Consider the following 10,671-nt stretch of genomic DNA (forward strand, 5'->3'; position numbering starts at 1 on the left):
CCTGCCACCACACCTGCCACCACACCTGCCGCCACGCCTGCCACCACACCTGCCGCCACACCTGCCGCCACGCCTGGCTGTGTCTCTTCCTTTTTAAAGTGTCTATTGGGTTCATTTGCCCATTTATTGGTTAGATTATCTGTTCCCTTTTGTTTAGGTTCTCTGTTTCTTTATGTATTCTGGATTAGTCTGCTGCTAGGTGGATTGCTAGCAAAGACTTTCTCCATCTGGCAGGCTGCCGCTCCCTTGGGGCAGGGTTTCTCTTGCTGTGCTAAGCTTTTAATTTGGTGTGATCTCATGTTTCAGTCCTTGTTATTCGCTGGTCAACTAGAGTCCAGGATCATCATCTGTGGTTGTGTCCTGAGGTGTTTCCTGCTATTGGTTTCAAGTTTGGGGTCTTATGTTAAGGTTCTGATCCACTTGGAGTTGCTCTTACAGACAGCAGGAGGGTGGGATCCCGGCCCTTACTTCTACCTGTGGGTACCCAGTTTTCCCACATCATCTGGTGAAGGATTTTTCCCCTATAATGTATGTTTGGGACGTCTTTAAGAAAAGACAGTTTAGCTGTGTAGCTTTACCTGGGGACGCTCTGCTCTATTCCACTGGTTTGTAACTCTGGGTTTTTTTCTGCCCCTCTGGGTTGTCTTTGTTACTATAGCTCTGTAGTATAATTTGAAATTGGATATTGTGACACACACAACATTGCACTCCAAGACACACACACACACACACACACACACACACACAGAATCATGTTGGTCATTCTGGGTCTTCTATGCTTCCATTTACATTTGGGTATTACTTCTTCTAGTTCTATGAACCGTGTCTTCATAATTTTGATGAAGATGGTAATGAATCTGTTGATGTCTTTAATTTTTTTGGAAAGTCTTTGAGATTGGGTTACATATGTTCATTTTCATGCAATTATATAAGTACTTCAAGTATATACCTCCCGCCCCTCCCTCTTGTCAGCCCTCCCCCTCCCATCAGCTTCTCTTACTGTCAGGCAGTTTCACGTTATCCATACATATATCATCTAGAGTATTACTGAACTCTAAGACCCACAAGCGAGAGAACACATACAAGATTTGCCTTTTCGAAACATACTAATTCACTTACTATGATTATTTCCAGTTGTATCCATTGTCCTTCAAATGATACAAATTCACTCTTTTTTATGTCTGAGAACATATCATTGTGAGACTGGAGGATGGTTCTGTTGGCAAAGTGCTTGCCATACACACATAATAACCTGAGTTTGGATCTCTAGCACCCACACAAACACCAGGCATGGTGGCATATACCTGTAATCCATCCAGCTCTGGGAAGGCAGAGGAAAGGACATCTGGAGCTTGCAGATCAGTCTAGCCAAATAAATAGGCTCCGGATCCAGTGAAAGATCACATTTCAAAAGTGTAAGATAGAGAGCAACTGAGAAAGGCTTATACCATGAACCTCTGGTCTCCTCCACACACATACATATGCACATATGCACACATACACAGAGAGAGAGACAGAGACAGAGACAGAGAGAGAGACAGAGAGACACACAGAGAGAGAGACAGAGACAGACAGAGACAGAGACAGAGAGACACAGAGAGAGACACAGAGAGAGAGACAGAGAGAGAGAGAGACAGAGACAGAGAGAGAGACAGAGAGAGACAGAGAGAGAGAGAGAGAGAGAGAGAGAGAGAGAGTGAATCCCTTATGTGCATACAACCCTATTCCTTTTTCTGTTGCTGGGTACCAAGGATGCTTCCCTAACAAGCAGTCCACTGTGAACAATGCCCTGTGATGTGCTGGAATGAGACAGCATATGGTCTGTCTGTAGGCTCTTGGGTTACCCCCATGCTGATCTCCTGAAAGATGGGCTGCTTTGCATTCTCACCATGAAGATTCTCTGTTGCCCCTGGTGGCAGTAAGTCGGAGAGGACAAACAAGGTGGCAGAAGTCAGTAGAAGAGGGGAGGCATGGGAAGGGCAGCAAATGATGGAGGTGAGGCGAACGAACTGTGGGAAGGGGAGGCTGATGGGTAGAGGGAGGGGAGAAAACACTTCCACAGCACCCCTGGGCAGGCTGTGGTGGTAGAGATCTGGGTACTCGGAGTGAGGCGTCAAAGTGAGGCGGTTTCTAAGGACAGGGACTCTGTGTACGCGACAGAATGGCCCTGGCCGCTGAGGCGGGAAGAACCAAAAGGACATGGGGGACGGGGCCAGAAAAGAGGCAGCAATTTGTAAAACCAGGTCTGGGTGAGGGAGAAATTCCATTCTGAGAGACAGGGACGCTGAGTCTCCAAGGCAGCTGTCAGAAGGCTGGGGCTCACAAGGGCCTCTCAGGTGACCCATGGGTTGCCGACCATTGACTCTGAGAGCAGAAGGTACAAGGGAGATCCTGGGGTTACGCACGCGGGGATCAAGGGTGAGCATGAGAAGGGTGTGAACTGTGGGGAAGGGTGAGCAACAGAGCGTGAGCAGGCATGGGTGTGTAAACTGAGGGTTAGTCTGTGTGAGTGTGAAGGAAAGCAGGTAAGTTAGGCATTTGAGTGTGTGTAAAGAGTGTATAGGTGGCAATGGGCACAATCATAAGCATGGACTGTGGATATGTGTATATTCATACAATAGAATGTATATGTGTGAGTAACTGGTGTTGTTTAAGTGAGGTGTGTGAATGTGTGTGTGTGTGACAGAGAGAGAGAGAGAGAGAGAGAGAGAGAGAGAGAGAGAGAGAGAGAGAGAGAGGTATATGGAATATGCATTCTGGGATATGGTCTCATCCTATAGCCCAGGCTGGCCCAGCATTCATGATAATCCTGCCCAAGGCTTCCTGTGCTGGGATTATGGGCCTGGCCATCTTTGTGTGTCTTTTGAACTTACAGCTGTTTTCAGGTTTTAACCTATGCAAACACTTGAGCTATGTGGAAGGAGAGCTTCAGGAATCCACATGGCGGCGGCAGCAGCAGTCTAGATGGCTGACATGGATATAATCAGGGATGGCGACTGAGGCACGGGGTACCTGAGGTTGGGCTACTGTGTAGAGCAGCAACTCAGAACATGCTGCAGAACCTGGACGCTGCAGTTCCAGAGGAGCTGGTGGAGCTCGCTGAAGCTCTCTCTTCTGGAGACACCTCGGGAATTCCATCTCACCTCCTAGCCTTGCCAGTTTTCTCGGGTCCTCCAGCCTCACACCATGCTTCCTGCCCTCTTCTCTCTCCTTCCCTCATGACTCACTCTCTCACCTACAAAAGTCCACCATACATGCACCATCCCCCAGTTACACATGTATACACACCATATTGACTTACATGCTCAGTCTATCACACATGCACTCTCCCCTCAATTACATACACACACACACACACACACACACACACACACACTGCAAGGGTCTAAGAGGCGACCCTTTCTCCTGGGCCTTTGCTGGGTTTTTTGGCAAGGTGCTCTTGGTCAGTAAGAACATGATAATTAGTGGGTGTGCATGCTCACACACACTCAGCCCCGGTGGCATTGATATTGGTGCTAATCCACTCACAGGAGCAGGGCCTCTCTGACCTAAGAGAACACAAACGCCTCAGCTCCATCAGGGATACGCTAGGCCCCAAGTTCCAGCGTATGAAGTTAGGAGCCACACTTAGACCTAGCTCTCACCTACATAGCCAAATGACCGGGTCCCAGAACCAGCCCTGGCTCATCTTCTCAGCAATTTCTCTCACAGTAGGACCCTCTCAGCAATTTCTCTCACAGTAGGACCCTCTCAGCAATTTCTCTCACAGTAGGACCCTCTCAGCAATTTCTCTCACAGTAGGACCCTCGCCTCTGTCAAAGCGACCACCTCCACTTCCAATCCTCGCCTGGCCTTGAGAGGCCCCATCCAGAGTACGTTAAACTGCGGCCATTGCCTGGAAGGCAGCTCCTCCAGGTTCCTGCTCAGGGAGTGTAAATTGTCTCCATCATGCACATCGTCCTCTTCCCTGCCTAGCTTTGCTCCATCCTCACCTGTTTTGTCTAGCTGCAACAGCCTTGAGTCACAGTGACCATACACCTTCAGCCCACCAGAGGGCGATATAACACGGGAAAGCACCCTGCTGATTTTCTTTTCCTGTTGCACCCTCCCTGGCAGGTGACATTCCAAAATTCACAGTGAGTGTGGCCGCCGGAGAGCCCTGACTGTACCAATGAGTCTGTAGTGCAAGCTGCCCAGTGCAGCTTCCCAGTGTGTATGCCTTTCCCATCCCTCCACAAACCCTGGGCAGAGCGTTTGCAGTTTGACATGTGACATGATTGGCCCGAAATTCCTTTTCCTCCTTTGAAGCTTCAGGAGCAGATTTCTTCTTGAAGAACCTTAGCAACAACCTCAGACTGTCTTTTCCTTACTGCACATGAGTGACCCTTCTCACTTGAAGCAAGCTCTCCACGGCCCTCTGTGGGGCTCCCAAGTCACAGCCTCATCTCGTCCCGTTATTAAGTCTGAGAAGGGCCATCTAATGGGAGCACTGTCAGGATGCACAGCAAGACAGTTCCTCAGTAACTGGTGAGCACAGCCCACAGCACAGAGCTCGGCCAAGGGATGTGTCTTACCCATGTGGTACAGAGTGAGCTAGTGTGAGACTCCAATACGCCGTTCTCGAGCTCCGCTTTCTGACTATAGTAACTGTAAGTGAGGGCTGGAGTCTACTGGAGTTGAAGGGGTTCCACAATAAGGAGGAGAAGCTAGGCTCCTGAGGTCTCCTCCTTCAAGGATAAGCATACTTGGTAAATAGAGACCAAGCCATGGCTTGACCCGTCCTGTGCTACCTCCCACCCACGCCCAGAGGACAGCCCGCCCCTCGAGGGGGTGGAAGGATCCATGAAGCCCATGAGAACTGGGCCCTGGACATATTGGGGAAGGAGCATGGTCCTGGCTCAGCAAACATCTGTGGAAAGAGCCAGGTGCCAGGAGAGTTCTGCTCCCTCCTGTGCCCTGAAGTCCTCAGAACCCCCAGCAGGAGGCAGCCTCCTGTTCTTCACACTTGAGGATAAGAAAGCTGAGCCACATGCAGGAGAGCTCCAGGCCTCCATCCATACTCCCTCTGTCTGACCACCAACCCTGCGACCCGGCTTCCTTCCTACCAGCAATTCTCAAGAGTGGTCGCCAGGGCAGCAGCGGCAGCAGCAGCAGCAGCAGCAGCGTCTGTACTTGACAGAGTCTAGGGCCTGCATGGAGCACACAGTTCATGCTCCAATGTGCAGACAGCCACGTGAGCCACTATTCTATCAGCCCTCTCTGGGATTTGGGAAACACACTTGTGAGTGGAAAGATCCCAAGGAAGGTTCTTAACAAGGCAAGCTGCTGCGGGAGGTCGGGGCTGGTGGCCTTGGATGAACAGAGCCCCATGGTTAAAAACCCCATATAAGCATCTCTGTTTCCATGGCAACTTGAGTTTATCAGGCAGCCGGAAGGGCTGGGAAGGACTGGAGGATGCTCAGGTTCATGCCAAAAGGTCAACATACAGGTACTCAGACTCATGGGAGCTAGTTTTGTGAAAGCTTACCCCCACTATACCCTGAGATTCCTTTCTACAGAAGGTAGTCCTGGAAGGTGAAGGAGTTAGATTCGGGGATCAGATTAGCTTGGTGCATCTAAAGGGCAAGTCGGGCTGGTGAGATGGCTCAGTGGGTAAGAGTACCCGACTGCTCTTCCGAAGGTCCGGAGTTCAAATCCCAGCAACCACATGGTGGCTCATAACCATCTATAACAAGATCTGACGCCCTCTTCTGGAGTGTCTGAAGACAGCTACAGTGTACTTACATATAATAAATAAAGAAATCTTTAAAATAAATAAATAAGTAAAGGACAAGTCAAGGTAGATGCTGGGCAGCAAAGGTTAAGCCGTCGACTCCGCAGACCACAGTTTTCAAGCCACAGGGCAGTAGGGAGCCAAGGAGGAAATGAGCCCCAAACCGGTACCATCAAGTTTGCATTTTCCAGAATTACAGCCTGAGTGGGGCTGAGCTGAGGAGGAAGAGGGAGAGGCTGTGCTGGTTAGCTCTGGGCTACACTGTGTAGGTTCAAATCCCTGCCCCACCCAATCCCACGGTTATGGGAGCTCGGACTATTGGCTTAGCCTGTTAGTGTGTTGGTGGTTTAATCTGTAAAAGGATATGAAAGTCTGATGATAAGAATTCAAGGACCCATTTGAAGCCCGCAGCCTGCGTCAGCGCTCCGTTGGCAAAGGTCTTATTGTTCTTCCGTGAGCAGAAGCAGGAAGCTACGTACCATGGCCAGTGTAGGTACTCTGAGGACCAAGGCAGGTAGTGTGGTCATTGAACACCCTCTGAGTAGCTCTGGGGACAGTATGGCCCTCTGTCACATTAGAACAGAGGACCCCCCCTCCCCAACCTCTCAGAAGCGTAGACTGACTGCTAGAAATGAAGAGCTGTCGGGAAGTGTGACCCTGTCCCCCCTGAGCCCTCAGCCCAGGCCTGCCCACATGACCTAGCTTCCTGTTTGTGATACCAACATTGGAGGGAGGAAATCAACAACCCCACCCAGGGCTAGAGGGCAGGAATGTGGACGTGTTGACGTCAAAGCTTGTCCCAGTTCTGAGGAGATGGGATGGGAAGGGCTTCCTGCTGAGCCTCTGAGCCAGCCTGCTCTGAGGGAGCTGAGGTGACCTGTGACAGCCCACTCAGCTTTCTCTGCGGGGTGCCGCAGGGGTGAACTCACGTCCTGCCACAGCGCAGCTGTAGGACCTGGGCAAACACCTTGCAAGTCTCAGTTCCCTCATGTATAGGAAGGGAACAGCAGTGCTAATGGAACAAGGGTAGCCATCAGATATGAGAGAAGCCCTCCCTCAACCGTGAGCCTTCTCCTCACTGAAGGAGCCAGAGGACACTTGAAGACACTTTCTTGTCTTCAAGAAAGGTCCAAGCCCCTCCTGGGATGAAGCATGCCCTCGCTTCCTTCAGCTCCTGCCACCCTCTACCTGGCTGGCAAGGCAGGGAAGGAGAGGAAGCCAGTCACAGAGCATGAAGTATTTCCAGGGGTAGTGAGGAGGAGTTTGTCCAGCATTTATGCTGTGACTCAGTCTGAAGCCTGGACTCAGGCACTTCCTGGTCTAGTGACTCAGTTTCCCTTGTTATACAGAAGCAGCACAACACAAGGCCAGCTTTTCAACTCTGAAGAGGCATTGAGGCAACTATTGAGTGTTGGGGGGTGGCCTACTATGTGGGGCCCTTCAGGTCCCACACTTGGAGGGCCTACTATGTGGGGCCCTTCAGGTCCCACGCTTGGAGGGCCTACGATGTGGGGCTCTTCAGGTCCCACACTTGGAGGGCCTACTATGTGCCCGAGGCTCTATGCACATTTGATCTTGATTCTCAGTTGAACCTAAAGAAGTTAGAAATACTACTGACCACATTGTATGGCGTGATAAGCAGGCCAAGGGAGGAAGCTCGTGGAGCAGAGGACCAGCAGAGTCCAAAGGAAAGCTCAGGCCTCACTAGCATCAGGAATGTGCCTTCCATTGGAAGCATGCTCTAATAGTATTAGGTCATGCCCTCGACCCCAGCAGCAGGTTGTTTTAGGGACCCCTCCACACCTCTACCCCATAGAATGTCTCCTGGTCCACTCTCCAGCCCGACCCTCTGGTTTCAAATTTGTCCACATAAGCTGTAGGAACTTGGCTCAAGTCTGGCCTCCTTTCTATAATAGACTGCTTGGAACCCAAAGTTGGAGTCCTGCTGTCCTCTGTCCCACATGCCTGGAAAGGTACTGTCAAGGTTCTTCACTCTATGAGACTGAATTTCCAAGTTTGGTACTGGAGGAGAGCTGGTGTGGAGGACTGACACAGGGTGGGCAGGTCCACGACGCCCCTAGGAAGGCAGAGCCCCCTACAGCAAGCACCCGGGAGGGAAGGACCAGGAATGGGGCTGCCATGGGGCCAGCTGGGCCCATACTGGGCTGTCTGACCTCCTCCATTCTCTTTCATTTTCCTCTAGGACATCACTTAACCCCATTTTGGAGCCTGGATTAGAATCGAGGTTGGCTGCCCCCCAAAACTTGCAATCTGGACCATGCCCATATTTTCCCTGAGCCTGGGTTCCCTGGTATGCTACAAAATTCAGGAGCCCCCCCCCCCAGTTACTGATGAAGACTTCACATCTTTAAAGACCCTAGTACATCTCTCAAAGCATCAATAAACTAGCATCCAGACTCAGGGAAGGGTCCATGAATGACCCTAAGAGCCCTTCCTTGGGTGTCCAGTAGGTGGCAGCATCAGCCCCTTGTTGGCACACAGACATTTGCTCTCAAATGCTTTACAGATTTTGTGGGATTCCCCACCCCCACCCCGCTTCGGCCTTGACTCTGGCGTTCCGCCCTGAGCTACACCCCCAAGCCCTTACAGAGTTTCATGCCACTGGTGGTGAGGGACTAGATTTAGAAGTTGACGTCTCCTGGAGAATTTCCTGCCCACTAATCCCATAGGCCCATGCTTCCTGTGCTCCTCCCAGCAAGGCTGTGGGCCAGCCCTGTGGAAGAAGCAGAGGTGGTCTCACCCTGCAGACCCCTCCTCCCGCCGCCCTGCCTGCCTCTCCACTGCCCTCTGCAACCAGGGCTCTCTCACCTTCTCCATCCTCTTCCTGCTTTTCTTCCTATTTGTGTGTATTACATGAACAGTGCAAGGGTTCTTTTCTTTTTTAAAACTTTTTTTAAATTTTTATTTTATTTATGAGTACATTGTTGCTGTCTTCAGAGACACCAGAAGAGGGCATCAGATCTGGTTACAGATGGTTGTGAGCCACCATGTGGTTGCTGGGAATTGAACTCAGGACCTCTGGGAGAGCAGTCAGTGCTGTTAACCACTGAGCCATCTCTCCAGCCCACACAGGTTCTTTTCCAGGGCCAGTATGCAGCACACAAGAGGAGTCTTCTGGAGAGTTCAAGTGGAAAAAAAAAAAAACACAAACTGTCAATAATAAAGGAAGAAAGGCATTTCTGACCAGCGGGAGGCATGGAGGAGGCAGGGAAGTGACCAAGGAAACCCATACAGAGATGCAGCCCTCAAAGGCCCTTGGGCAGCCAGTGATGTCTTGGTAATACAAGGAGGCTGGTGCCATGCTTTTCCAAGATGCCAACTACAAGGCACATCAGCTTTCCGCAGCCCACATAGCCACAAACAGGGATGAGCCATCCTTGGGTTCTCAGAGGAAGAAACCAGGACCCTCAGCCAAATCAGGGACCATGAGGAGCCAGGAAAAGAAAGAAAGGAAAGACAGAGTTTAGCAAGTACTCTGCTGTGCCATAGCAGCTACCTTATGTAGATGAAGGAATGAGATGGGAGTCTCAGAAGGAAGGAACGCGCCTAGGGTCATGAAGAATAGCAGACCTGAGCCTTGTACCTGAAGCTCCCCTATGGAGGTAGCGAGCGCCCTGTGCCCTAGAAACCTCAGAGCCCCCTGGAGGGCCTCTCCTTCCTCGGGCCCTGCAGCCATCCTGCTGAAGCTTCTTGGGGTCCCTTGAGGTCAGCCAGCAAGTCTTATTCTCACCCCTCTCACCTGGCACTCCACGCTCCTGTAGCAACGCTCTACCCTGTTGCCTCTCTCTGGATGGCTCTCTGTGTGACTAACACCTGAAGTCGGCACATTATGTCTGTATCCCCCACCAGACTGCACCTGAACCCCACGGAGGCCTCTAGCCTCATGAATCAACCTTTAAATGGCCCCTGCATACCACACTGATAACACTATCCATTCCTACCCACACTGATAACACTATCCATTCCGGCCCAGAGCTGCATGTGTAGAGAAAGAGCTCTGCGGATGGAGACCTTTGCATGAGCCTGTGCCAGGACCTTGACCTGCAGGAAGAAGGTCAGAGAAAACGGCAGCTGTGACCTAGGCTAAGTCCTCCAGTGTGGGGCCATCTGGGAGACAGGGCATCAGCAGGCCTAGAGGTGTCTCTTGTGCACAAAATAGAGATGAGTGAGCCCTAGAACGTGACCTGGAGCACCTTCTAGGGTGTAGGGAGGGTGGAGTCCCTAGAGCTCTGAGCAAGGTGGCAAAGTGCGCGAGGGTCTGACTCAGCCAGGAACTATTGGGGAACATGGGGAAATGGGGACAGACACCGTTCTTGCACAAGCAAGGTTTGGGCACAACCCAAAGGACTGTCACTTGCTGGGCCATTCTTGAGCCTCACTGTGGTCCTTAAAGCAGGTGGAACTGTACTCGGTGTAGGTGAGGAAACTAACACTGCAGGAGGAAAGGTACGCACCCACGCGTCCCTAGCCAGAAACCAGGGCAGTTCTTTTAGGGGACCAAGGTGACCCAGTGACCCGGTCTTCACTTAGTAGCAGGGGCTCAGACGTGATTCAGAGTGAGCCAGTGATGCCAGAGACTCTGAGAGGACAGAGGCTTGGGGTGCAGGACCTGTGGAGCCAATGCTATACACTCCAGGACTGGTTCTACACACAGCTCACAGAGGTCAAGAACCTTCCTAGACGTAAGCTGACATTCCAGGCTGTTCACTGTGACCTTTCAGCAGGTTCCATCCTGGGATGACTTGGCCCTGGAGTTCTTCTCTCCTCCCTCCTCCTTCCTCCCTCCTCCTTCATCCTCCATCCTCCTCCTCAGTCCTCCACCCTCTTCCTTTGTCCTCCATCCCCCATCCCCCACCCCATCCTCCAAATGATACCAC

The sequence above is a fragment of the Mus pahari genome, chromosome 21, assembly GCF_900095145.1.
Source record: "Mus pahari chromosome 21, PAHARI_EIJ_v1.1, whole genome shotgun sequence".
Lineage (NCBI taxonomy): Eukaryota > Metazoa > Chordata > Mammalia > Rodentia > Muridae > Mus > Mus pahari.